The sequence below is a fragment of the Microcebus murinus genome, chromosome 28 (assembly GCF_040939455.1).
Source record: "Microcebus murinus isolate Inina chromosome 28, M.murinus_Inina_mat1.0, whole genome shotgun sequence".
Taxonomy (NCBI): Eukaryota; Metazoa; Chordata; class Mammalia; order Primates; family Cheirogaleidae; genus Microcebus; species Microcebus murinus.
Genome location: NC_134131.1, coordinates 16,871,537 through 16,896,570, shown reverse-complemented (window position 1 = coordinate 16,896,570; position 25,034 = coordinate 16,871,537). Strand labels below are relative to the sequence as shown.

Genomic DNA, 25,034 nt, shown 5'->3' with positions numbered 1-25,034 from the left:
CAAGTATCAAGGTGACATGTGTTGCCCGTGCCCCCCTCCCCCCTGTGTTCTTATTCATTTACCTCTGATGTTGTTCCAGCGTATTGTGGGGGTACCAATGTTAAGGTCGGGTACGTTGCCCTCTCCCAGCCTCCCCCCTCCGGTCAGAGCCTCAAGTGCGCCCATCCCCCAGTCGGTGCGCACCCACCCCATTCCTAATGGAGGTGTATGCCCATCCCCTCCCCCCACCCGCCCGACACCCACCCGATGAAGGTGATTCCTCTGTGTCCACTTAGGTGTCCATCGGTTCGTACCCATTTGCTGGTGAGCGCGAGCACGTGGTGCTCGTGTGTCCATTCTTGGGCTACCTGGCTTACTGGAACGGGTTCCAGCTCTGGCCAGGAGAACCACGAGAGGTGCCCTCTCACCGCTGCTCCTCCTAGCTGAATAGCACTCCGTGGTGTCCACGCGCCACATTTCATTTACGCACTCGTGGGTCCATGGGCACTCGGGTCGCTTCCAGGTCTTTGCGATTGTGACTTGTGCCCTGACTCTAACCCTAACCCTTACCCAGCCCGTCTCCTCCTCGGCCCCTGCCTGACTGACTCCTTCCCGCCCGGCCTGTCACCTGTCACCGTCCTCTGTCCCTGCCTGACACGCTCCTCCCCGCCCGGGCCGTCACCGTCCTCGGCCCCTGCCTGACGGGGCTCCTCCGTCGCCTGGGCCTTCCAAGGGCTTGGTGTGGACGCTGGTTCCAGGACGCCCTCCCAGGAACCCGGTAGCAGGGCGGCCGCAGCGTCTCGCGCCACCCAACCGTCCGCCGGCCGGCGGCCGGCGCTAAGTGGCCTGCGGGGGACGTGCCCCCACTGTGGGGCGGGCGCCCAGCCTGGTGTCTTCTCTGAGGCCCCGTGGCTGCTTTTCCCCCCCGCAAGGGGAGAGCCACGGAGGTGGGGACCGCCTCCTCGTGGGGACGTACACCCAGCTCTCCACGTCGGATTCCGGGGCTCTCTGTCCTGCCAGAAGGCCCAGCTGGCCTGCGGGTCCTTAGAGTGGCAAAAACATCCGAAAACTGAGATTGAGGGTCCGGTGGTTGTCTGCACTTTTGTGCTGGGCACCCCAGGGAGGCCCGGGGGCTGGCTGGACAACGCGGTCTGCTGGGCAGGGGGGGGGTTTGGAGGAGCAACTGATGCCCTTTGCACTTTGGGTAGCAAGTGTCTGAGGTGTCTCTGAGCCCTGCGCCATGTCGGGGGGTGGGGTGGGGGGGTGGGAGGTCGGGGGGGGGTGGAGGAGCAGGAGGAGGAGGAGGAGGAGGTGGGAAGGGCCGTGGCCTGCAGTCGTGTTCCCGGGGTGGCTTCTTCCACAGGCTGCTTGGCCTGGGCTCCCTGCACCTGGGCCTTTGGAGGACTGGCCCTGTGCTTGCCAATGCTTCCCCTGCAGGGACCCAGAGCTGGGAGGTTGCATCTCTCAGCCCTGGGTCGGGCAGAGCCCCAGCGGGCCATGCCCACAACCTCTCTCAGCACGGGTCCCCCAGAAGGCTCCTTTGGGACCAGGATTCTCTTGCGGGTGACTCTTTAAGGTCTGGCCCCTGGATGGAGGGGCACCAGGAGTAGAGGAGCAGGAAGGGGAAGGGGGTGGCCATGCGAGGGGACACTTTCAGGCCAAGTCCCAGCTTCAGCCTGATCCTCCTGGGAACCCCGGGGTGTACGTCACACCTCCTGGTTGTCCCGCTCTGAGACAAGGGCTCTGAGACAAGGAGCCGGGCTTCGCATTCCCCCAGCAGCCAGTCGTGGGCTGAGGACACCTGGGGCGTTGGGAACTCCCTGGCTTCTCCTTGGCTTAACATCTGGAGCTGCTTGTGAATCGTGCCGCCACACACACCCGAGTGCAGGTGTCTTCTGCACAGACTGCGGGCCTCGCTCTTCTGAATGCCGCTAGCTCGCCACCCACCCACGGGTGAACCTGGTCAGGGTACTTTCTCTCGGGGGCAGACTCTGATCCTGGCGGGCTACCGGTGTCTCTGTTTGCTCGTTTCTTTCTTCCATTTCGGGAAAGGCTTCCTTACTGGGTGTGGAAATCTCCTATGCCTTTCCTCGCCTATTCTGTCAGCTTTAAAATTCTCTTTCAGTTGCCACCCTCACAGATGGATTAGGAAACTCTTTCCGGTGCACTCATTAGTGAAATGACCTCAATGAAGCTGGAATCCAATATCTAATCGCCGATTTTTAGCGAGTCCACACGCCAGGGTGGTCGGGGTCCAATGCAGCCCCGGCCAGGCCCAGGCCCCTTGGACTGGGCCACAGGAGGACACAGAGGAGGGTCCCGGCCCCCACGGTCGCGTTGCCGGCAGTTCTCCAAGGGCTTGGGCGTTTTCCAGAGGTAGGAGATGGAGGGGACTGATTTCTTCAGCGCCCCACAAACCACGCCACCCCACCCATGGGACACATCCCTAGAGAGAGAGAGAGAGACGCCCCATACACTCGCTCCCCTCCCCCATGCGCTGTGCCCCAGCCCGGGCCCGGGGGAATAGGCGGCAGCCCACCCACAGGGTGGGGGGCGCAGCTGAAAGGGGTTGTCGGGGAGGGCGGCCCCTGCCTGGGGTCAAAGGGCGGGCGACCCCGCGCGTGCGCAATCGGCGGCGGCGGCGGCGGCCACGAGCTGGGGGTGGGCCAGGCGAGGAGAGGAAGGGGGCTGGAAGGTCTCCACCTTGGCGAGTCCAGCCGTGGAGGCGCATCTTGTGTGAGTGTGAGTGAGTGAGTGTGAGTGTGAGTGTCTGTGTGTGTGTGTGTGTGTGTATAGAGAGACAGCCCCCCACCCCGGCCCGCCGCTCCCTGCCCGCCCCGCCCCGCCCCGCCCCGCCTGTCACCCCCGTCCCTCGGAGCCCGCCGGACCCGGCCGGTGAACTCAACAGGCCCGGCCCGGTGCGGGTCAGCGCCGGCGCGGGGCCTGGGGCGGGGGGAGGAGGCGGCGGGGAAGCGCAGAGAGGCTCGGCTTCTTGAGCGGGGCAGGGGCGCCCTCCGCCGTCTAGGGCCACACCACCCTGAACGCGCCCGATCTCGTCTGGTCTCGGAAGCTAAGCAGGGTCGGGCCTGGTTAGTACTTGGATGGGAGACCGCCTGGGAATACCGGGTGCCGTAGGCTTCTTCTTTTTTTTTTTTTTGTTTTGCCTCTTGTTCTGTCCCCTTTCTGGGAGCGAGTCGGCGGCCCGGGGTGGGGGTCACCCCCACCCTCAGCGCCCGCCGCGGTGCCTGGCGCCCCAGCCCGCACCGTGGGGCCTCCTCTTGTCTCAAGCCGCGACACCGCCGTCACGCGGCAGCATGCGTGGCTTCTGGACTGTCAGGTCTCAGACCAAAGGTCTGCTCTGTGGGAACCGACACGCTGGAGGAAACCTTGAGAGTCTGAGAGGGGAGGGAGTTCCAGAAGAAGGCCAGGATGTCATTTTGAGGGAGTATGTGACCAGAACTCGTCCCGTTGCTTTTGGGGTTCTATGGGCTACACGTAGGAATCTTTGGTGGTGGCACCTGATGTTGGGGGATCCGGAGTCACACCCAGACCTGCTCCACAGGCCTCCTTTTACTTTTCTCTTCGGATTCATTATGTTTAAAAAGTGTCTCTTATCTCTATGATTGCATTTTCTTTTCTCTCTCTTTTCAAGCAGATGATGGGAGTCCAAGTATTAAGGTGACATGTGTTGCCCGTGCCCCCCTCCCCCCTGTGTTCTTATTCATTTACCTCTGATGTTGTTCCAGCGTATTGTGGGGGTACCAATGTTAAGGTCGGGTACGTTGCCCTCTCCCAGCCTCCCCCCTCCGGTCAGAGCCTCAAGTGCGCCCATCCCCCAGTCGGTGCGCACCCACCCCATTCCTAATGGAGGTGTATGCCCATCCCCTCCCCCCACCCGCCCGACACCCACCCGATGAAGGTGATTCCTCTGTGTCCACTTAGGTGTCCATCGGTTCGTACCCATTTGCTGGTGAGCGCGAGCACGTGGTGCTCGTGTGTCCATTCTTGGGCTACCTGGCTTACTGGAACGGGTTCCAGCTCTGGCCAGGAGAACCACGAGAGGTGCCCTCTCACCGCTGCTCCTCCTAGCTGAATAGCACTCCGTGGTGTCCACGCGCCACATTTCATTTACGCACTCGTGGGTCGATGGGCACTCGGGTCGCTTCCAGGTCTTTGCGATTGTGACTTGTGCCCTGACTCTAACCCTAACCCTTACCCAGCCCGTCTCCTCCTCGGCCCCTGCCTGACTGACTCCTTCCCGCCCGGCCTGTCACCTGTCACCGTCCTCTGCCCCTGCCTGACACGCTCCTCCCCGCCCGGGCCGTCACCGTCCTCGGCCCCTGCCTGACGGGGCTCCTCCGTCGCCTGGGCCTTCCAAGGGCTTGGTGTGGACGCTGGTTCCAGGACGCCCTCCCAGGAACCCGGTAGCAGGGCGGCCGCAGCGTCTCGCGCCACCCAACCGTCCGCCGGCCGGCGGCCGGCGCTAAGTGGCCTGCGGGGGACGTGCCCCCACTGTGGGGCGGGCGCCCAGCCTGGTGTCTTCTCTGAGGCCCCGTGGCTGCTTTTCCCCCCCGCAAGGGGAGAGCCGCGGAGGTGGGGACCGCCTCCTCGTGGGGACGTACACCCAGCTCTCCACGTCGGATTCCGGGGCTCTCTGTCCTGCCAGAAGGCCCAGCTGGCCTGCGGGTCCTTAGAGTGGCAAAAACATCCGAAAACTGAGATTGAGGGTCCGGTGGTTGTCTGCACTTTTGTGCTGGGCACCCCAGGGAGGCCCGGGGGCTGGCTGGACAACGCGGTCTGCTGGGCAGGGGGGGGGGTTTGGAGGAGCAACTGATGCCCTTTGCACTTTGGGTAGCAAGTGTCTGAGGTGTCTCTGAGCCCTGCGCCATGTCGGGGGGTGGGGTGGGGGGGTGGGAGGTCGGGGGGGGGTGGAGGAGCAGGAGGAGGAGGAGGAGGAGGTGGGAAGGGCCGTGGCCTGCAGTCGTGTTCCCGGGGTGGCTTCTTCCACAGGCTGCTTGGCCTGGGCTCCCTGCACCTGGGCCTTTGGAGGACTGGCCCTGTGCTTGCCAATGCTTCCCCTGCAGGGACCCAGAGCTGGGAGGTTGCATCTCTCAGCCCTGGGTCGGGCAGAGCCCCAGCGGGCCATGCCCACAACCTCTCTCAGCACGGGTCCCCCAGAAGGCTCCTTTGGGACCAGGATTCTCTTGCGGGTGACTCTTTAAGGTCTGGCCCCTGGATGGAGGGGCACCAGGAGTAGAGGAGCAGGAAGGGGAAGGGGGTGGCCATGCGAGGGGACACTTTCAGGCCAAGTCCCAGCTTCAGCCTGATCCTCCTGGGAACCCCGGGGTGTACGTCACACCTCCTGGTTGTCCCGCTCTGAGACAAGGGCTCTGAGACAAGGAGCCGGGCTTCGCATTCCCCCAGCAGCCAGTCGTGGGCTGAGGACACCTGGGGCGTTGGGAACTCCCTGGCTTCTCCTTGGCTTAACATCTGGAGCTGCTTGTGAATCGTGCCGCCACACACACCCGAGTGCAGGTGTCTTCTGCACAGACTGCGGGCCTCGCTCTTCTGAATGCCGCTAGCTCGCCACCCACCCACGGGTGAACCTGGTCAGGGTACTTTCTCTCGGGGGCAGACTCTGATCCTGGCGGGCTACCGGTGTCTCTGTTTGCTCGTTTCTTTCTTCCATTTCGGGAAAGGCTTCCTTACTGGGTGTGGAAATCTCCTATGCCTTTCCTCGCCTATTCTGTCAGCTTTAAAATTCTCTTTCAGTTGCCACCCTCACAGATGGATTAGGAAACTCTTTCCGGTGGACTCATTAGTGAAATGACCTCAATGAAGCTGGAATCCAATATCTAATCGCCGATTTTTAGCGAGTCCACACGCCAGGGTGGTCGGGGTCCAATGCAGCCCCGGCCAGGCCCAGGCCCCTTGGACTGGGCCACAGGAGGACACAGAGGAGGGTCCCGGCCCCCACGGTCGCGTTGCCGGCAGTTCTCCAAGGGCTTGGGCGTTTTCCAGAGGTAGGAGATGGAGGGGACTGATTTCTTCAGCGCCCCACAAACCACGCCACCCCACCCATGGGACACATCCCTAGAGAGAGAGAGAGACGCCCCATACACTCGCTCCCCTCCCCCATGCGCTGTGCCCCAGCCCGGGCCCGGGGGAATAGGCGGCAGCCCACCCACAGGGTGGGGGGCGCAGCTGAAAGGGGTTGTCGGGGAGGGCGGCCCCTGCCTGGGGTCAAAGGGCGGGCGACCCGCCCGTGCGCAATCGGCGGCGGCGGCGGCGGCGGCCACGAGCTGGGGGTGGGCCAGGCGAGGAGAGGAAGGGGGCTGGAAGGTCTCCACCTTGGCGAGTCCAGCCGTGGAGGCGCATCTTGTGTGAGTGTGAGTGAGTGAGTGTGAGTGTGAGTGTGAGTGTGTGTGTGTGTGTGTGTGTGTGTGTAGAGAGAGACAGCCCCCCACCCCGGCCCGCCGCTCCCTGCCCGCCCCGCCCCGCCCCGCCCCGCCTGTCACCCCCGTCCCTCGGAGCCCGCCGGACCCGGCCGGTGAACTCAACAGGCCCGGCCCGGTGCGGGTCAGCGCCGGCGCGGGGCCTGGGGCGGGGGGAGGAGGCGGCGGGGAAGCGCAGAGAGGCTCGGCTTCTTGAGCGGGGCAGGGGCGCCCTCCGCCGTCTATGGCCACGCCACCCTGAACGCGCCCGATCTCGTCTGGTCTCGGAAGCTAAGCAGGGTCGGGCCTGGTTAGTACTTGGATGGGAGACCGCCTGGGAATACCGGGTGCCGTAGGCTTCTTCTTTTTTTTTTTTTTGTTTTGCCTCTTGTTCTGTCCCCTTTCTGGGAGCGAGTCGGCGGCCCGGGGTGGGGGTCACCCCCACCCTCAGCGCCCGCCGCGGTGCCTGGCGCCCCAGCCCGCACCGTGGGGCCTCCTCTTGTCCCAAGCCGCGACACCGCCGTCACGCGGCAGCATGCGTGGCTTCTGGACTGTCAGGTCTCAGACCAAAGGTCTGCTCTGTGGGAACCGACACGCTGGAGGAAACCTTGAGAGTCTGAGAGGGGAGGGAGTTCCAGAAGAAGGCCAGGATGTCATTTTGAGGGAGTATGTGACCAGAACTCGTCCCGTTGCTTTTGGGGTTCTATGGGCTACACGTAGGAATCTTTGGTGGTGGCACCTGATGTTGGGGGATCCGGAGTCACACCCAGACCTGCTCCACAGGCCTCCTTTTACTTTTCTCTTCGGATTCATTATGTTTAAAAAGTGTCTCTTATCTCTATGATTGCATTTTCTTTTCTCTCTCTTTTCAAGCAGATGATGGGAGTCCAAGTATTAAGGTGACATGTGTTGCCCGTGCCCCCCTCCCCCCTGTGTTCTTATTCATTTACCTCTGATGTTGTTCCAGCGTATTGTGGGGGTACCAATGTTAAGGTCGGGTACGTTGCTCTCTCCCAGCCTCCCCCCTCCGGTCAGAGCCTCAAGTGTGCCCATCCCCCAGTCGGGGCGCACCCACCCCATTCCTAATGGAGGTGTATGCCCATCCCCTCCCCCCACCCGCCCGACACCCACCCGATGAAGGTGATTCCTCTGTGTCCACTTAGGTGTCCATCGGTTCGTACCCATTTGCTGGTGAGCGCGAGCACGTGGTGCTCGTGTGTCCATTCTTGGGCTACCTGGCTTACTGGAACGGGTTCCAGCTCTGGCCAGGAGAACCACGAGAGGTGCCCTCTCACCGCTGCTCCTCCTAGCTGAATAGCACTCCGTGGTGTCCACGCGCCACATTTCATTTACGCACTCGTGGGTCGATGGGCACTCGGGTCGCTTCCAGGTCTTTGCGATTGTGACTTGTGCCCTGACTCTAACCCTAACCCTTACCCAGCCCGTCTCCTCCTCGGCCCCTGCCTGACTGACTCCTTCCCGCCCGGCCTGTCACCTGTCACCGTCCTCTGCCCCTGCCTGACACGCTCCTCCCCGCCCGGGCCGTCACCGTCCTCGGCCCCTGCCTGACGGGGCTCCTCCGTCGCCTGGGCCTTCCAAGGGCTTGGTGTGGACGCTGGTTCCAGGACGCCCTCCCAGGAACCCGGTAGCAGGGCGGCCGCAGCGTCTCGCGCCACCCAACCGTCCGCCGGCCGGCGGCCGGCGCTAAGTGGCCTGTGGGGGACGTGCCCCCACTGTGGGGCGGGCGCCCAGCCTGGTGTCTTCTCTGAGGCCCCGTGGCTGCTTTTCCCCCCCGCAAGGGGAGAGCCGCGGAGGTGGGGACCGCCTCCTCGTGGGGACGTACACCCAGCTCTCCACGTCGGATTCCGGGGCTCTCTGTCCTGCCAGAAGGCCCAGCTGGCCTGCGGGTCCTTAGAGTGGCAAAAACATCCGAAAACTGAGATTGAGGGTCCGGTGGTTGTCTGCACTTTTGTGCTGGGCACCCCAGGGAGGCCCGGGGGCTGGCTGGACAACGCGGTCTGCTGGGCAGGGGGGGGGGTTTGGAGGAGCAACTGATGCCCTTTGCACTTTGGGTAGCAAGTGTCTGAGGTGTCTCTGAGCCCTGCGCCATGTCGGGGGGTGGGGTGGGGGGGTGGGAGGTCGGGGGGGGTGGAGGAGCAGGAGGAGGAGGAGGAGGAGGTGGGAAGGGCCGTGGCCTGCAGTCGTGTTCCCGGGGTGGCTTCTTCCACAGGCTGCTTGGCCTGGGCTCCCTGCACCTGGGCCTTTGGAGGACTGGCCCTGTGCTTGCCAATGCTTCCCCTGCAGGGACCCAGAGCTGGGAGGTTGCATCTCTCAGCCCTGGGTCGGGCAGAGCCCCAGCGGGCCATGCCCACAACCTCTCTCAGCACGGGTCCCCCAGAAGGCTCCTTTGGGACCAGGATTCTCTTGCGGGTGACTCTTTAAGGTCTGGCCCCTGGATGGAGGGGCACCAGGAGTAGAGGAGCAGGAAGGGGAAGGGGGTGGCCATGCGAGGGGACACTTTCAGGCCAAGTCCCAGCTTCAGCCTGATCCTCCTGGGAACCCCGGGGTGTACGTCACACCTCCTGGTTGTCCCGCTCTGAGACAAGGGCTCTGAGACAAGGAGCCGGGCTTCGCATTCCCCCAGCAGCCAGTCGTGGGCTGAGGACACCTGGGGCGTTGGGAACTCCCTGGCTTCTCCTTGGCTTAACATCTGGAGCTGCTTGTGAATCGTGCCGCCACACACACCCGAGTGCAGGTGTCTTCTGCACAGACTGCGGGCCTCGCTCTTCTGAATGCCGCTAGCTCGCCACCCACCCACGGGTGAACCTGGTCAGGGTACTTTCTCTCGGGGGCAGACTCTGATCCTGGCGGGCTACCGGTGTCTCTGTTTGCTCGTTTCTTTCTTCCATTTCGGGAAAGGCTTCCTTACTGGGTGTGGAAATCTCCTATGCCTTTCCTCGCCTATTCTGTCAGCTTTAAAATTCTCTTTCAGTTGCCACCCTCACAGATGGATTAGGAAACTCTTTCCGGTGGACTCATTAGTGAAATGACCTCAATGAAGCTGGAATCCAATATCTAATCGCCGATTTTTAGCGAGTCCACACGCCAGGGTGGTCGGGGTCCAATGCAGCCCCGGCCAGGCCCAGGCCCCTTGGACTGGGCCACAGGAGGACACAGAGGAGGGTCCCGGCCCCCACGGTCGCGTTGCCGGCAGTTCTCCAAGGGCTTGGGCGTTTTCCAGAGGTAGGAGATGGAGGGGACTGATTTCTTCAGCGCCCCACAAACCACGCCACCCCACCCATGGGACACATCCCTAGAGAGAGAGAGAGAGACGCCCCATACACTCGCTCCCCTCCCCCATGCGCTGTGCCCCAGCCCGGGCCCGGGGGAATAGGCGGCAGCCCACCCACAGGGTGGGGGGCGCAGCTGAAAGGGGTTGTCGGGGAGGGCGGCCCCTGCCTGGGGTCAAAGGGCGGGCGACCCCGCGCGTGCGCAATCGGCGGCGGCGGCGGCGGCCACGAGCTGGGGGTGGGCCAGGCGAGGAGAGGAAGGGGGCTGGAAGGTCTCCACCTTGGCGAGTCCAGCCGTGGAGGCGCATCTTGTGTGAGTGTGAGTGAGTGAGTGTGAGTGTGAGTGTCTGTGTGTGTGTGTGTGTGTGTATAGAGAGACAGCCCCCCACCCCGGCCCGCCGCTCCCTGCCCGCCCCGCCCCGCCCCGCCCCGCCTGTCACCCCCGTCCCTCGGAGCCCGCCGGACCCGGCCGGTGAACTCAACAGGCCCGGCCCGGTGCGGGTCAGCGCCGGCGCGGGGCCTGGGGCGGGGGGAGGAGGCGGCGGGGAAGCGCAGAGAGGCTCGGCTTCTTGAGCGGGGCAGGGGCGCCCTCCGCCGTCTAGGGCCACACCACCCTGAACGCGCCCGATCTCGTCTGGTCTCGGAAGCTAAGCAGGGTCGGGCCTGGTTAGTACTTGGATGGGAGACCGCCTGGGAATACCGGGTGCCGTAGGCTTCTTCTTTTTTTTTTTTTTGTTTTGCCTCTTGTTCTGTCCCCTTTCTGGGAGCGAGTCGGCGGCCCGGGGTGGGGGTCACCCCCACCCTCAGCGCCCGCCGCGGTGCCTGGCGCCCCAGCCCGCACCGTGGGGCCTCCTCTTGTCTCAAGCCGCGACACCGCCGTCACGCGGCAGCATGCGTGGCTTCTGGACTGTCAGGTCTCAGACCAAAGGTCTGCTCTGTGGGAACCGACACGCTGGAGGAAACCTTGAGAGTCTGAGAGGGGAGGGAGTTCCAGAAGAAGGCCAGGATGTCATTTTGAGGGAGTATGTGACCAGAACTCGTCCCGTTGCTTTTGGGGTTCTATGGGCTACACGTAGGAATCTTTGGTGGTGGCACCTGATGTTGGGGGATCCGGAGTCACACCCAGACCTGCTCCACAGGCCTCCTTTTACTTTTCTCTTCGGATTCATTATGTTTAAAAAGTGTCTCTTATCTCTATGATTGCATTTTCTTTTCTCTCTCTTTTCAAGCAGATGATGGGAGTCCAAGTATTAAGGTGACATGTGTTGCCCGTGCCCCCCTCCCCCCTGTGTTCTTATTCATTTACCTCTGATGTTGTTCCAGCGTATTGTGGGGGTACCAATGTTAAGGTCGGGTACGTTGCTCTCTCCCAGCCTCCCCCCTCCGGTCAGAGCCTCAAGTGTGCCCATCCCCCAGTCGGGGCGCACCCACCCCATTCCTAATGGAGGTGTATGCCCATCCCCTCCCCCCACCCGCCCGACACCCACCCGATGAAGGTGATTCCTCTGTGTCCACTTAGGTGTCCATCGGTTCGTACCCATTTGCTGGTGAGCGCGAGCACGTGGTGCTCGTGTGTCCATTCTTGGGCTACCTGGCTTACTGGAACGGGTTCCAGCTCTGGCCAGGAGAACCACGAGAGGTGCCCTCTCACCGCTGCTCCTCCTAGCTGAATAGCACTCCGTGGTGTCCACGCGCCACATTTCATTTACGCACTCGTGGGTCGATGGGCACTCGGGTCGCTTCCAGGTCTTTGCGATTGTGACTTGTGCCCTGACTCTAACCCTAACCCTTACCCAGCCCGTCTCCTCCTCGGCCCCTGCCTGACTGACTCCTTCCCGCCCGGCCTGTCACCTGTCACCGTCCTCTGCCCCTGCCTGACACGCTCCTCCCCGCCCGGGCCGTCACCGTCCTCGGCCCCTGCCTGACGGGGCTCCTCCGTCGCCTGGGCCTTCCAAGGGCTTGGTGTGGACGCTGGTTCCAGGACGCCCTCCCAGGAACCCGGTAGCAGGGCGGCCGCAGCGTCTCGCGCCACCCAACCGTCCGCCGGCCGGCGGCCGGCGCTAAGTGGCCTGTGGGGGACGTGCCCCCACTGTGGGGCGGGCGCCCAGCCTGGTGTCTTCTCTGAGGCCCCGTGGCTGCTTTTCCCCCCCGCAAGGGGAGAGCCGCGGAGGTGGGGACCGCCTCCTCGTGGGGACGTACACCCAGCTCTCCACGTCGGATTCCGGGGCTCTCTGTCCTGCCAGAAGGCCCAGCTGGCCTGCGGGTCCTTAGAGTGGCAAAAACATCCGAAAACTGAGATTGAGGGTCCGGTGGTTGTCTGCACTTTTGTGCTGGGCACCCCAGGGAGGCCCGGGGGCTGGCTGGACAACGCGGTCTGCTGGGCAGGGGGGGGGGTTTGGAGGAGCAACTGATGCCCTTTGCACTTTGGGTAGCAAGTGTCTGAGGTGTCTCTGAGCCCTGCGCCATGTCGGGGGGTGGGGTGGGGGGGTGGGAGGTCGGGGGGGGGTGGAGGAGCAGGAGGAGGAGGAGGAGGAGGTGGGAAGGGCCGTGGCCTGCAGTCGTGTTCCCGGGGTGGCTTCTTCCACAGGCTGCTTGGCCTGGGCTCCCTGCACCTGGGCCTTTGGAGGACTGGCCCTGTGCTTGCCAATGCTTCCCCTGCAGGGACCCAGAGCTGGGAGGTTGCATCTCTCAGCCCTGGGTCGGGCAGAGCCCCAGCGGGCCATGCCCACAACCTCTCTCAGCACGGGTCCCCCAGAAGGCTCCTTTGGGACCAGGATTCTCTTGCGGGTGACTCTTTAAGGTCTGGCCCCTGGATGGAGGGGCACCAGGAGTAGAGGAGCAGGAAGGGGAAGGGGGTGGCCATGCGAGGGGACACTTTCAGGCCAAGTCCCAGCTTCAGCCTGATCCTCCTGGGAACCCCGGGGTGTACGTCACACCTCCTGGTTGTCCCGCTCTGAGACAAGGGCTCTGAGACAAGGAGCCGGGCTTCGCATTCCCCCAGCAGCCAGTCGTGGGCTGAGGACACCTGGGGCGTTGGGAACTCCCTGGCTTCTCCTTGGCTTAACATCTGGAGCTGCTTGTGAATCGTGCCGCCACACACACCCGAGTGCAGGTGTCTTCTGCACAGACTGCGGGCCTCGCTCTTCTGAATGCCGCTAGCTCGCCACCCACCCACGGGTGAACCTGGTCAGGGTACTTTCTCTCGGGGGCAGACTCTGATCCTGGCGGGCTACCGGTGTCTCTGTTTGCTCGTTTCTTTCTTCCATTTCGGGAAAGGCTTCCTTACTGGGTGTGGAAATCTCCTATGCCTTTCCTCGCCTATTCTGTCAGCTTTAAAATTCTCTTTCAGTTGCCACCCTCACAGATGGATTAGGAAACTCTTTCCGGTGGACTCATTAGTGAAATGACCTCAATGAAGCTGGAATCCAATATCTAATCGCCGATTTTTAGCGAGTCCACACGCCAGGGTGGTCGGGGTCCAATGCAGCCCCGGCCAGGCCCAGGCCCCTTGGACTGGGCCACAGGAGGACACAGAGGAGGGTCCCGGCCCCCACGGTCGCGTTGCCGGCAGTTCTCCAAGGGCTTGGGCGTTTTCCAGAGGTAGGAGATGGAGGGGACTGATTTCTTCAGCGCCCCACAAACCACGCCACCCCACCCATGGGACACATCCCTAGAGAGAGAGAGAGACGCCCCATACACTCGCTCCCCTCCCCCATGCGCTGTGCCCCAGCCCGGGCCCGGGGGAATAGGCGGCAGCCCACCCACAGGGTGGGGGGCGCAGCTGAAAGGGGTTGTCGGGGAGGGCGGCCCCTGCCTGGGGTCAAAGGGCGGGCGACCCGCGCGTGCGCAATCGGCGGCGGCGGCGGCGGCGGCCACGAGCTGGGGGTGGGCCAGGCGAGGAGAGGAAGGGGGCTGGAAGGTCTCCACCTTGGCGAGTCCAGCCGTGGAGGCGCATCTTGTGTGAGTGTGAGTGAGTGAGTGTGAGTGTGAGTGTGAGTGTGTGTGTGTGTGTGTGTGTGTGTGTAGAGAGAGACAGCCCCCCACCCCGGCCCGCCGCTCCCTGCCCGCCCCGCCCCGCCCCGCCCCGCCTGTCACCCCCGTCCCTCGGAGCCCGCCGGACCCGGCCGGTGAACTCAACAGGCCCGGCCCGGTGCGGGTCAGCGCTGGCGCGGGGCCTGGGGCGGGGGGAGGAGGCGGCGGGGAAGCGCAGAGAGGCTCGGCTTCTTGAGCGGGGCAGGGGCGCCCTCCGCCGTCTAGGGCCACACCACCCTGAACGCGCCCGATCTCGTCTGGTCTCGGAAGCTAAGCAGGGTCGGGCCTGGTTAGTACTTGGATGGGAGACCGCCTGGGAATACCGGGTGCCGTAGGCTTCTTCTTTTTTTTTTTTTTGTTTTGCCTCTTGTTCTGTCCCCTTTCTGGGAGCGAGTCGGCGGCCCGGGGTGGGGGTCACCCCCACCCTCAGCGCCCGCCGCGGTGCCTGGCGCCCCAGCCCGCACCGTGGGGCCTCCTCTTGTCCCAAGCCGCGACACCGCCGTCACGCGGCAGCATGCGTGGCTTCTGGACTGTCAGGTCTCAGACCAAAGGTCTGCTCTGTGGGAACCGACACGCTGGAGGAAACCTTGAGAGTCTGAGAGGGGAGGGAGTTCCAGAAGAAGGCCAGGATGTCATTTTGAGGGAGTATGTGACCAGAACTCGTCCCGTTGCTTTTGGGGTTCTATGGGCTACACGTAGGAATCTTTGGTGGTGGCACCTGATGTTGGGGGATCCGGAGTCACACCCAGACCTGCTCCACAGGCCTCCTTTTACTTTTCTCTTCGGATTCATTATGTTTAAAAAGTGTCTCTTATCTCTATGATTGCATTTTCTTTTCTCTCTCTTTTCAAGCAGATGATGGGAGTCCAAGTATTAAGGTGACATGTGTTGCCCGTGCCCCCCTCCCCCCTGTGTTCTTATTCATTTACCTCTGATGTTGTTCCAGTGTATTGTGGGGGTACCAATGTTAAGGTCGGGTACGTTGCCCTCTCCCAGCCTCCCCCCTCCGGTCAGAGCCTCAAGTGCGCCCATCCCCCAGTCGGTGCGCACCCACCCCATTCCTAATGGAGGTGTATGCCCATCCCCTCCCCCCACCCGCCCGACACCCACCCGATGAAGGTGATTCCTCTGTGTCCACTTAGGTGTCCATGGGTTCGTACCCATTTGCTGGTGAGCGCGAGCACGTGGTGCTCGTGTGTCCATTCTTGGGCTACCTGGCTTACTGGAACGGGTTCCAGCTCTGGCCAGGAGAACCACGAGAGGTGCCCTCTCACCGCTGCTCCTCCTAGCTGAATAGCACTCCGTGGTGTCCACGCGCCACATTTCATTTACGCACTCGTGGGTCGATGGGCACTCGGGTCGCTTCCAGGTCTTTGCGATTGTGACTTGTGCCCTGACTCTAACCCTAACCCTTACCCAGCCCGTCTCCTCCTCGGCCCCTGCCTGACTGACTCCTTCCCGCCCGGCCTGTCACCTGTCACCGTCCTCTGCCCCTGCCTGACACGCTCCTCCCCGCCCGGGCCGTCACCGTCCTCGGCCCCTGCCTGACGGGGCTCCTCCGTCGCCTGGGCCTTCCAAGGGCTTGGTGTGGACGCTGGTTCCAGGACGCCCTCCCAGGAACCCGGTAGCAGGGCGGCCGCAGCGTCTCGCGCCACCCAACCGTCCGCCGGCCGGCGGCCGGCGCTAAGTGGCCTGTGGGGGACGTGCCCCCACTGTGGGGCGGGCGCCCAGCCTGGTGTCTTCTCTGAGGCCCCGTGGCTGCTTTTCCCCCCCGCAAGGGGAGAGCCGCGGAGGTGGGGACCGCCTCCTCGTGGGGACGTACACCCAGCTCTCCACGTCGGATTCCGGGGCTCTCTGTCCTGCCAGAAGGCCCAGCTGGCCTGCGGGTCCTTAGAGTGGCAAAAACATCCGAAAACTGAGATTGAGGGTCCGGTGGTTGTCTGCACTTTTGTGCTGGGCACCCCAGGGAGGCCCGGGGGCTGGCTGGACAACGCGGTCTGCTGGGCAGGGGGGGGGGTTTGGAGGAGCAACTGATGCCCTTTGCACTTTGGGTAGCAAGTGTCTGAGGTGTCTCTGAGCCCTGCGCCATGTCGGGGGGTGGGGTGGGGGGGTGGGAGGTCGGGGGGGGGGGTGGAGGAGCAGGAGGAGGAGGAGGAGGAGGTGGGAAGGGCCGTGGCCTGCAGTCGTGTTCCCGGGGTGGCTTCTTCCACAGGCTGCTTGGCCTGGGCTCCCTGCACCTGGGCCTTTGGAGGACTGGCCCTGTGCTTGCCAATGCTTCCCCTGCAGGGACCCAGAGCTGGGAGGTTGCATCTCTCAGCCCTGGGTCGGGCAGAGCCCCAGCGGGCCATGCCCACAACCTCTCTCAGCACGGGTCCCCCAGAAGGCTCCTTTGGGACCAGGATTCTCTTGCGGGTGACTCTTTAAGGTCTGGCCCCTGGATGGAGGGGCACCAGGAGTAGAGGAGCAGGAAGGGGAAGGGGGTGGCCATGCGAGGGGACACTTTCAGGCCAAGTCCCAGCTTCAGCCTGATCCTCCTGGGAACCCCGGGGTGTACGTCACACCTCCTGGTTGTCCCGCTCTGAGACAAGGGCTCTGAGACAAGGAGCCGGGCTTCGCATTCCCCCAGCAGCCAGTCGTGGGCTGAGGACACCTGGGGCGTTGGGAACTCCCTGGCTTCTCCTTGGCTTAACATCTGGAGCTGCTTGTGAATCGTGCCGCCACACACACCCGAGTGCAGGTGTCTTCTGCACAGACTGCGGGCCTCGCTCTTCTGAATGCCGCTAGCTCGCCACCCACCCACGGGTGAACCTGGTCAGGGTACTTTCTCTCGGGGGCAGACTCTGATCCTGGCGGGCTACCGGTGTCTCTGTTTGCTCGTTTCTTTCTTCCATTTCGGGAAAGGCTTCCTTACTGGGTGTGGAAATCTCCTATGCCTTTCCTCGCCTATTCTGTCAGCTTTAAAATTCTCTTTCAGTTGCCACCCTCACAGATGGATTAGGAAACTCTTTCCGGTGGACTCATTAGTGAAATGACCTCAATGAAGCTGGAATCCAATATCTAATCGCCGATTTTTAGCGAGTCCACACGCCAGGGTGGTCGGGGTCCAATGCAGCCCCGGCCAGGCCCAGGCCCCTTGGACTGGGCCACAGGAGGACACAGAGGAGGGTCCCGGCCCCCACGGTCGCGTTGCCGGCAGTTCTCCAAGGGCTTGGGCGTTTTCCAGAGGTAGGAGATGGAGGGGACTGATTTCTTCAGCGCCCCACAAACCACGCCACCCCACCCATGGGACACATCCCTAGAGAGAGAGAGAGACGCCCCATACACTCGCTCCCCTCCCCCATGCGCTGTGCCCCAGCCCGGGCCCGGGGGAATAGGCGGCAGCCCACCCACAGGGTGGGGGGCGCAGCTGAAAGGGGTTGTCGGGGAGGGCGGCCCCTGCCTGGGGTCAAAGGGCGGGCGACCCGCGCGTGCGCAATCGGCGGCGGCGGCGGCGGCCACGAGCTGGGGGTGGGCCAGGCGAGGAGAGGAAGGGGGCTGGAAGGTCTCCACCTTGGCGAGTCCAGCCGTGGAGGCGCATCTTGTGTGAGTGTGAGTGAGTGAGTGTGAGTGTGAGTGTGAGTGTGTGTGTGTGTGTGTGTGTGTGTGTAGAGAGAGACAGCCCCCCACCCCGGCCCGCCGCTCCCTGCCCGCCCCGCCCCGCCCCGCCCCGCCTGTCACCCCCGTCCCTCGGAGCCCGCCGGACCCGGCCGGTGAACTCAACAGGCCCGGCCCGGTGCGGGTCAGCGCCGGCGCGGGGCCTGGGGCGGGGGGAGGAGGCGGCGGGGAAGCGCAGAGAGGCTCGGCTTCTTGAGCGGGGCAGGGGCGCCCTCCGCCGTCTAGGGCCACACCACCCTGAACGCGCCCGATCTCGTCTGGTCTCGGAAGCTAAGCAGGGTCGGGCCTGGTTAGTACTTGGATGGGAGACCGCCTGGGAATACCGGGTGCCGTAGGCTTCTTCTTTTTTTTTTTTTTGTTTTGCCTCTTGTTCTGTCCCCTTTCTGGGAGCGAGTCGGCGGCCCGGGGTGGGGGTCACCCCCACCCTCAGCGCCCGCCGCGGTGCCTGGCGCCCCAGCCCGCACCGTGGGGCCTCCTCTTGTCTCAAGCCGCGACACCGCCGTCACGCGGCAGCATGCGTGGCTTCTGGACTGTCAGGTCTCAGACCAAAGGTCTGCTCTGTGGGAACCGACACGCTGGAGGAAACCTTGAGAGTCTGAGAGGGGAGGGAGTTCCAGAAGAAGGCCAGGATGTCATTTTGAGGGAGTATGTGACCAGAACTCGTCCCGTTGCTTTTGGGGTTCTATGGGCTACACGTAGGAATCTTTGGTGGTGGCACCTGATGTTGGGGGATCCGGAGTCACACCCAGACCTGCTCCACAGGCCTCCTTTTACTTTTCTCTTCGGATTCATTATTTTTAAAAAGTGTCTCTTATCTCTATGATTGCATTTTCTTTTCTCTCTCTTTTCAAGCAGATGATGGGAGTCCAAGTATTAAGGTGACATGTGTTGCCCGTGCCCCCCTCCCCCCTGTGTTCTTATTCATTTACCTCTGATGTTGTTCCAGCGTATTGTGGGGGTACCAATGTTAAGGTCGGGTACGTTGCCCTCTCCCAGCCTCCCCCCTCCGGTCAGAGCCTCAAGTGCGCCCATCCCCCAGTCGGTGCGCACCCACCCCATTCCTAATGGAGGTGTATGCCCATCCCCTCCCCCCACCCGCCCGACACCCACCCGATGAAGGTGATTCCTCTGTGTCCACTTAGGTGTCCATCGGTTCGTACCCATTTGCTGGTGAGCGCGAGCACGTGGTGCTCGTGTGTCCATTCTTGGGCTACCTGGCTTACTGGAACGGGTTCCAGCTCTGGCCAGGAGAACCACGAGAGGTGCCCTCTCACCGCTGCTCCTCCTAGCTGAATAGCACTCCGTGGTGTCCACGCACCACATTTCATTTACGCACTCGTGGGTCGATGGGCACTCGGGTCGCTTCCAGGTCTTTGCGATTGTGACTTGTGCCCTGACTCTAACCCTAACCCTTACCCAGCCCGTCTCCTCCTCGGCCCCTGCCTGACTGACTCCTTCCCGCCCGGCCTGTCACCTGTCACCGTCCTCTGCCCCTGCCTGACACGCTCCTCCCCGCCCGGGCCGTCACCGTCCTCGGCCCCTGCCTGACGGGGCTCCTCCGTCGCCTGGGCCTTCCAAGGGCTTGGTGTGGACGCTGGTTCCAGGACGCCCTCCCAGGAACCCGGTAGCAGGGCGGCCGCAGCGTCTCGCGCCACCCAACCGTCCGCCGGCCGGCGGCCGGCGCTAAGTGGCCTGCGGGGGACGTGCCCCCACTGTGGGGCGGGCGCCCAGCCTGGTGTCTTCTCTGAGGCCCCGTGGCTGCTTTTCCCCCCTGCAAGGGGAGAGCCGCGGAGGTGGGGACCGCCTCCTCGTGGGGACGTACACCCAGCTCTCCACGTCGGATTCCGGGGCTCTCTGTCCTTCCAGAAGGCCCAGCTGGCCTGCGGGTCCTTAGAGTGGCAAAAACATCCGAAAACTGAGATTGAGGGTCCGGTGGTTGTCTGCACTTTTGTGCTGGGCACCCCAGGGAGGCCCGGGGGCTGGCTGGACAACGCGGTCTGCTGGGCAGGGGGGGGGGTTTGGAGGAGCAACTGATGCCCTTTGCACTTTGGGTAGCAAGTGTCTGAGGTGTCTCTGAGCCCTGCGCCATGTCGGGGGGTGGGGTGGGGGGTGGGAGGTCGGGGGGGTGGAGGAGCAGGAGGAGGAGGAGGAGGAGGTGGGAAGGGCCGTGGCCTGCAGTCGTGTTCCCGGGGTGGCTTCTTCCACAGGCTGCTTGGCCTGGGCTCCCTGCACCTGGGCCTTTGGAGGACTGGCCCTGTGCTTGCCAATGCTTCCCCTGCAGGGACCCAGAGCTGGGAGGTTGCATCTCTCAGCCCTGGGTCGGGCAGAGCCCCAGCGGGCCATGCCCACAACCTCTCTCAGCACGGGTCCCCCAGAAGGCTCCTTTGGGACCAGGATTCTCTTGCGGGTGACTCTTTAAGGTCTGGCCCCTGGATGGAGGGGCACCAGGAGTAGAGGAGCAGGAAGGGGAAGGGGGTGGCCATGCGAGGGGACACTTTCAGGCCAAGTCCCAGCTTCAGCCTGATCCTCCTGGGAACCCCGGGGTGTACGTCACACCTCCTGGTTGTCCCGCTCTGAGACAAGGGCTCTGAGACAAGGAGCCGGGCTTCGCATTCCCCCAGCAGCCAGTCGTGGGCTGAGGACACCTGGGGCGTTGGGAACTCCCTGGCTTCTCCTTGGCTTAACATCTGGAGCTGCTTGTGAATCGTGCCGCCACACACACCCGAGTGCAGGTGTCTTCTGCACAGACTGCGGGCCTCGCTCTTCTGAATGCCGCTAGCTCGCCACCCACCCACGGGTGAACCTGGTCAGGGTACTTTCTCTCGGGGGCAGACTCTGATCCTGGCGGGCTACCGGTGTCTCTGTTTGCTCGTTTCTTTCTTCCATTTCGGGAAAGGCTTCCTTACTGGGTGTGGAAATCTCCTATGCCTTTCCTCGCCTATTCTGTCAGCTTTAAAATTCTCTTTCAGTTGCCACCCTCACAGATGGATTAGGAAACTCTTTCCGGTGCACTCATTAGTGAAATGACCTCAATGAAGCTGGAATCCAATATCTAATCGCCGATTTTTAGCGAGTCCACACGCCAGGGTGGTCGGGGTCCAATGCAGCCCCGGCCAGGCCCAGGCCCCTTGGACTGGGCCACAGGAGGACACAGAGGAGGGTCCCGGCCCCCACGGTCGCGTTGCCGGCAGTTCTCCAAGGGCTTGGGCGTTTTCCAGAGGTAGGAGATGGAGGGGACTGATTTCTTCAGCGCCCCACAAACCACGCCACCCCACCCATGGGACACATCCCTAGAGAGAGAGAGAGACGCCCCATACACTCGCTCCCCTCCCCCATGCGCTGTGCCCCAGCCCGGGCCCGGGGGAATAGGCGGCAGCCCACCCACAGGGTGGGGGGCGCAGCTGAAAGGGGTTGTCGGGGAGGGCGGCCCCTGCCTGGGGTCAAAGGGCGGGCGACCCGCGCGTGCGCAATCGGCGGCGGCGGCGGCGGCCACGAGCTGGGGGTGGGCCAGGCGAGGAGAGGAAGGGGGCTGGAAGGTCTCCACCTTGGCGAGTCCAGCCGTGGAGGCGCATCTTGTGTGAGTGTGAGTGAGTGAGTGTGAGTGTGAGTGTGAGTGTGTGTGTGTGTGTGTGTGTGTGTGTGTGTGTAGAGAGAGACAGCCCCCCACCCCGGCCCGCCGCTCCCTGCCCGCCCCGCCCCGCCCCGCCCCGCCTGTCACCCCCGTCCCTCGGAGCCCGCCGGACCCGGCCGGTGAACTCAACAGGCCCGGCCCGGTGCGGGTCAGCGCCGGCGCGGGGCCTGGGGCGGGGGGAGGAGGCGGCGGGGAAGCGCAGAGAGGCTCGGCTTCTTGAGCGGGGCAGGGGCGCCCTCCGCCGTCTAGGGCCACACCACCCTGAACGCGCCCGATCTCGTCTGGTCTCGGAAGCTAAGCAGGGTCGGGCCTGGTTAGTACTTGGATGGGAGACCGCCTGGGAATACCGGGTGCCGTAGGCTTCTTCTTTTTTTTTTTTTTGTTTTGCCTCTTGTTCTGTCCCCTTTCTGGGAGCGAGTCGGCGGCCCGGGGTGGGGGTCACCCCCACCCTCAGCGCCCGCCGCGGTGCCTGGCGCCCCAGCCCGCACCGTGGGGCCTCCTCTTGTCCCAAGCCGCGACACCGCCGTCACGCGGCAGCATGCGTGGCTTCTGGACTGTCAGGTCTCAGACCAAAGGTCTGCTCTGTGGGAACCGACACGCTGGAGGAAACCTTGAGAGTCTGAGAGGGGAGGGAGTTCCAGAAGAAGGCCAGGATGTCATTTTGAGGGAGTATGTGACCAGAACTCGTCCCGTTGCTTTTGGGGTTCTATGGGCTACACGTAGGAATCTTTGGTGGTGGCACCTGATGTTGGGGGATCCGGAGTCACACCCAGACCTGCTCCACAGGCCTCCTTTTACTTTTCTCTTCGGATTCATTATGTTTAAAAAGTGTCTCTTATCTCTATGATTGCATTTTCTTTTCTCTCTCTTTTCAAGCAGATGATGGGAGTCCAAGTATTAAGGTGACATGTGTTGCCCGTGCCCCCCTCCCCCCTGTGTTCTTATTCATTTACCTCTGATGTTGTTCCAGCGTATTGTGGGGGTACCAATGTTAAGGTCGGGTACGTTGCCCTCTCCCAGCCTCCCCCCTCCGGTCAGAGCCTCAAGTGCGCCCATCCCCCAGTCGGTGCGCACCCACCCCATTCCTAATGGAGGTGTATGCCCATCCCCTCCCCCCACCCGCCCGACACCCACCCGATGAAGGTGATTCCTCTGTGTCCACTTAGGTGTCCATCGGTTCGTACCCATTTGCTGGTGAGCGCGAGCACGTGGTGCTCGTGTGTCCATTCTTGGGCTACCTGGCTTACTGGAACGGGTTCCAGCTCTGGCCAGGAGAACCACGAGAGGTGCCCTCTCACCGCTGCTCCTCCTAGCTGAATAGCACTCCGTGGTGTCCACGCGCCACATTTCATTTACGCACTCGTGGGTCGATGGGCACTCGGGTCGCTTCCAGGTCTTTGCGATTGTGACTTGTGCCCTGACTCTAACCCTAACCCTTACCCAGCCCGTCTCCTCCTCGGCCCCTGCCTGACTGACTCCTTCCCGCCCGGCCTGTCACCTGTCACCGTCCTCTGCCCCTGCCTGACACGCTCCTCCCCGCCCGGGCCGTCACCGTCCTCGGCCCCTGCCTGACGGGGCTCCTCCGTCGCCTGGGCCTTCCAAGGGCTTGGTGTGGACGCTGGTTCCAGGACGCCCTCCCAGGAACCCGGTAGCAGGGCGGCCGCAGCGTCTCGCGCCACCCAACCGTCCGCCGGCCGGCGGCCGGCGCTAAGTGGCCTGCGGGGGACGTGCCCCCACTGTGGGGCGGGCGCCCAGCCTGGTGTCTTCTCTGAGGCCCCGTGGCTGCTTTTCCCCCCTGCAAGGGGAGAGCCGCGGAGGTGGGGACCGCCTCCTCGTGGGGACGTACACCCAGCTCTCCACGTCGGATTCCGGGGCTCTCTGTCCTTCCAGAAGGCCCAGCTGGCCTGCGGGTCCTTAGAGTGGCAAAAACATCCGAAAACTGAGATTGAGGGTCCGGTGGTTGTCTGCACTTTTGTGCTGGGCACCCCAGGGAGGCCCGGGGGCTGGCTGGACAACGCGGTCTGCTGGGCAGGGGGGGGGGTTTGGAGGAGCAACTGATGCCCTTTGCACTTTGGGTAGCAAGTGTCTGAGGTGTCTCTGAGCCCTGCGCCATGTCGGGGGGTGGGGTGGGGGGTGGGAGGTCGGGGGGGTGGAGGAGCAGGAGGAGGAGGAGGAGGAGGTGGGAAGGGCCGTGGCCTGCAGTCGTGTTCCCGGGGTGGCTTCTTCCACAGGCTGCTTGGCCTGGGCTCCCTGCACCTGGGCCTTTGGAGGACTGGCCCTGTGCTTGCCAATGCTTCCCCTGCAGGGACCCAGAGCTGGGAGGTTGCATCTCTCAGCCCTGGGTCGGGCAGAGCCCCAGCGGGCCATGCCCACAACCTCTCTCAGCACGGGTCCCCCAGAAGGCTCCTTTGGGACCAGGATTCTCTTGCGGGTGACTCTTTAAGGTCTGGCCCCTGGATGGAGGGGCACCAGGAGTAGAGGAGCAGGAAGGGGAAGGGGGTGGCCATGCGAGGGGACACTTTCAGGCCAAGTCCCAGCTTCAGCCTGATCCTCCTGGGAACCCCGGGGTGTACGTCACACCTCCTGGTTGTCCCGCTCTGAGACAAGGGCTCTGAGACAAGGAGCCGGGCTTCGCATTCCCCCAGCAGCCAGTCGTGGGCTGAGGACACCTGGGGCGTTGGGAACTCCCTGGCTTCTCCTTGGCTTAACATCTGGAGCTGCTTGTGAATCGTGCCGCCACACACACCCGAGTGCAGGTGTCTTCTGCACAGACTGCGGGCCTCGCTCTTCTGAATGCCGCTAGCTCGCCACCCACCCACGGGTGAACCTGGTCAGGGTACTTTCTCTCGGGGGCAGACTCTGATCCTGGCGGGCTACCGGTGTCTCTGTTTGCTCGTTTCTTTCTTCCATTTCGGGAAAGGCTTCCTTACTGGGTGTGGAAATCTCCTATGCCTTTCCTCGCCTATTCTGTCAGCTTTAAAATTCTCTTTCAGTTGCCACCCTCACAGATGGATTAGGAAACTCTTTCCGGTGCACTCATTAGTGAAATGACCTCAATGAAGCTGGAATCCAATATCTAATCGCCGATTTTTAGCGAGTCCACACGCCAGGGTGGTCGGGGTCCAATGCAGCCCCGGCCAGGCCCAGGCCCCTTGGACTGGGCCACAGGAGGACACAGAGGAGGGTCCCGGCCCCCACGGTCGCGTTGCCGGCAGTTCTCCAAGGGCTTGGGCGTTTTCCAGAGGTAGGAGATGGAGGGGACTGATTTCTTCAGCGCCCCACAAACCACGCCACCCCACCCATGGGACACATCCCTAGAGAGAGAGAGAGACGCCCCATACACTCGCTCCCCTCCCCCATGCGCTGTGCCCCAGCCCGGGCCCGGGGGAATAGGCGGCAGCCCACCCACAGGGTGGGGGGCGCAGCTGAAAGGGGTTGTCGGGGAGGGCGGCCCCTGCCTGGGGTCAAAGGGCGGGCGACCCGCGCGTGCGCAATCGGCGGCGGCGGCGGCGGCGGCCACGAGCTGGGGGTGGGCCAGGCGAGGAGAGGAAGGGGGCTGGAAGGTCTCCACCTTGGCGAGTCCAGCCGTGGAGGCGCATCTTGTGTGAGTGTGAGTGAGTGAGTGTGAGTGTGAGTGTGAGTGTGTGTGTGTGTGTGTGTGTGTGTGTAGAGAGAGACAGCCCCCCACCCCGGCCCGCCGCTCCCTGCCCGCCCCGCCCCGCCCCGCCCCGCCTGTCACCCCCGTCCCTCGGAGCCCGCCGGACCCGGCCGGTGAACTCAACAGGCCCGGCCCGGTGCGGGTCAGCGCCGGCGCGGGGCCTGGGGCGGGGGGAGGAGGCGGCGGGGAAGCGCAGAGAGGCTCGGCTTCTTGAGCGGGGCAGGGGCGCCCTCCGCCGTCTAGGGCCACACCACCCTGAACGCGCCCGATCTCGTCTGGTCTCGGAAGCTAAGCAGGGTCGGGCCTGGTTAGTACTTGGATGGGAGACCGCCTGGGAATACCGGGTGCCGTAGGCT

General features: G+C 63.7%; 7 non-coding genes across 7 annotated transcripts; all 7 read left to right on the top strand.

Annotated features, from left to right (window-relative positions):
- Positions 1-2,998: 2,998 nt before the first annotated feature.
- Positions 2,999-3,117, top strand: LOC142865283 (5S ribosomal RNA). The gene has a single exon (XR_012915586.1). It is a non-coding gene; the product is annotated as a 5S ribosomal RNA (ribosomal RNA).
- Positions 3,118-6,653: 3,536 nt separating this feature from the next.
- Positions 6,654-6,772, top strand: LOC142865293 (5S ribosomal RNA). The gene has a single exon (XR_012915596.1). It is a non-coding gene; the product is annotated as a 5S ribosomal RNA (ribosomal RNA).
- Positions 6,773-10,299: 3,527 nt separating this feature from the next.
- LOC142865282 (5S ribosomal RNA) lies at positions 10,300-10,418 on the top strand. Its single transcript, XR_012915585.1, has one exon. It is a non-coding gene; the product is annotated as a 5S ribosomal RNA (ribosomal RNA).
- Positions 10,419-13,954: 3,536 nt separating this feature from the next.
- Positions 13,955-14,073, top strand: LOC142865281 (5S ribosomal RNA). The gene has a single exon (XR_012915584.1). It is a non-coding gene; the product is annotated as a 5S ribosomal RNA (ribosomal RNA).
- A 3,535-nt stretch (positions 14,074-17,608) lies between these two features.
- Positions 17,609-17,727, top strand: LOC142865280 (5S ribosomal RNA). The gene has a single exon (XR_012915583.1). It is a non-coding gene; the product is annotated as a 5S ribosomal RNA (ribosomal RNA).
- Positions 17,728-21,263: 3,536 nt separating this feature from the next.
- On the top strand, positions 21,264-21,382 carry LOC142865279 (5S ribosomal RNA). The gene has a single exon (XR_012915582.1). It is a non-coding gene; the product is annotated as a 5S ribosomal RNA (ribosomal RNA).
- Positions 21,383-24,915: 3,533 nt separating this feature from the next.
- On the top strand, positions 24,916-25,034 carry LOC142865278 (5S ribosomal RNA). Its single transcript, XR_012915581.1, has one exon. It is a non-coding gene; the product is annotated as a 5S ribosomal RNA (ribosomal RNA).